A 2,399-nucleotide genomic window follows, 5' to 3' on the forward strand; every position below is an offset into this window, starting at 1 on the left:
GTGAATGATAAAAGTAAATTGCACATTTGTCTAAGGAAATATGAGGTGTTTCATGAAATGTTTTGTAAAAGGATAGTTCATTAAATTTCAATATTTTCCTAATGTTCTTGTGCTTCTTTACACCAAAACAAAGGAAAGACATGATATTTTGGTTATTTATAGCAGAGTATGGTATAATTTTAATGGTCCGGCCCACTTGACATCTCCCTAGGCCGTATGTGGCCCACGATGCGAAATGAGTTTGACACCCCTGGTCTAAAACATATTCCATTCCTCACCTGATTTTTTTTTTTTTATGTCTCAACCACACAGTCATAGACAATTATTTAAACAGTGACTAGAACACTGTGTGAGGTCCTTTTCCACTCACAGCCTTGTCTGTGGTGACGCAAACAAAATGTCTTGCAGGTACAACTGTGACGTAGGTACCTTGTCGCTGGTCTAGTGAGGTCTGTTTGTGTTTCTGTTTGGGTTTTAAGTCCTGCATAAGTCCAAACGTTTGTTTGTCTGTTAGTTGTTTGTCTGTTAAGGTGGCAAGAAATATTTCAATATTGAACAAAGCAAAATTTGTTCTCAATCAGAAATCACTCCACACTCTTCATTGCTCTCTGGTTCTACCATATCTTACTTATTGTGTGGAAATATGGGGTAATAACTATAAAAGCAATCTTCACTCGCTAAATGTACTGCAAAAAAGGTCAGTAAGGATAATTCATAATGCCGCCTACAGAGAACATACTAACTCCTTATTTCTAAAATCACAAATACTTAAACTTGCTGATATAGTTAATCTTCAAACAGCTAAAATAATGCATAAGGCTAAAAATAACCAATTACCTAAAAATGTCATCCAATACTTCTCTACAAGAGAGGAGAAATATGATCTCGGGGAAGAACTACATTTGAAACACTTATATGCTAGGACTACGTTAAAAAGCCATAGGATTTCAGTATGTGGAATCAAACTATGGAATGGATTGAGTAAGGACCTCAAACAATGCACAACGATGAGCCAATTCAAAAAACAATACAAGCAGTTGATGTTTGCTAAATACAAGGATGAAGAGTCTTGAACCAGTCATGATGTGCTATACATATCACTATTCATTCATTCATTCATTCATTTTCTACCGCTTTTTCCTCGCGGGGGTGCTGGAGCCTATCCCAGCTGTCTTCGGGCGAGAGGCGGGGTACACCCTGGATTGATCGCCAGCCAATCACAGGGCACATAGACAAACAACCATTCACACTCACATTCATACCTATGGACAATTTGGAGTCACCAATTAACCTAGCATGTTTTTGGAATGTGGGAGGAAACCGGAGTACCCGGAGAAAACCCACGCATGCACAGGGAGAACATGCAAACTCCACACAGAGATGGCCGAGGGTGGAATTGAACCCTAGCTGGTCTCCTAGCTGTGAGGTCTGCGCGCTAACCACTCGACTGCCGTGCCGCCGGTGTGGAGACATGCACCAGGTATTGCAAGAGAAGCAATTGGTGTATTCTAAACAACACGATAGTCAAGGTTGTTGGCAAAGGACAGCCGTGCATGCTCCATAGCTTGCCATGACTAAAAACTAGAATGGATGTGAATAGTTAGCTAACAGTTAGCTATCGCGCCTGCTAGCTAGTCACTGGGAATGATTTTCAACACATCAGTAACGGATGCCAACTAGTAGGGTTATGATAGTTGTCCAAAACAAAGCAAAACAACTGTTTCCAACATCTGTTTACTTGCTAGCAAAAGCCACATTTGTTTACAATTTCTAACGACGCCTCCATCAGGCTTCAAGTTGTTGGAGTTCCTGATTCTGATCTCCTTTGGACTAGCCGATGCCTTTCCAACGTTACTTGGTAGTGTGGACTGAGCAAGCAGTAAGTAACAATTTATCAGTGTCCTAACTGTTTATTTTGTGTAAGTCATGGAGCAAAAGCGCTTGCGTACAGGGAGCGGGGTTGCTAATAGTTTTTCCCACCACAGTTCCCGACACACTCGGTTAATGCTAAAATGCTAAAGCTACTTACCATTGAGATGTCTTGAAGTAACCTCTATTCTTGAGAAACGTCAGACTGTCAAGTCTCTACTTCCGGATCAGATTCGGGATTTAACACATATGGCTGCATGTTAAAAGCTGACATTTTAATAAGATGAATCAACGTTTATTAACAATTTCCAGCTAGCAACACAAGCCGGAACTCTTTAGTACTAGCTAATGTCACCAACCACAGCGAAGTGGGCGTCCCTGGAGGCGGGCCGTGGATGGAATACATTAAAACAGACCATTTTCACCGAAACTATGAAATCCAAAGAAATACAGCTGAATAGGTGCAGATTCTACAAGAACTATAAAGCTTTCTGTGCTGGTTATCGTGTTTAGCTGCTCTATAGGAGTCT

The sequence above is a fragment of the Doryrhamphus excisus genome, chromosome 9, assembly GCF_030265055.1.
Source record: "Doryrhamphus excisus isolate RoL2022-K1 chromosome 9, RoL_Dexc_1.0, whole genome shotgun sequence".
In the NCBI taxonomy this organism is placed as follows: domain Eukaryota; kingdom Metazoa; phylum Chordata; class Actinopteri; order Syngnathiformes; family Syngnathidae; genus Doryrhamphus; species Doryrhamphus excisus.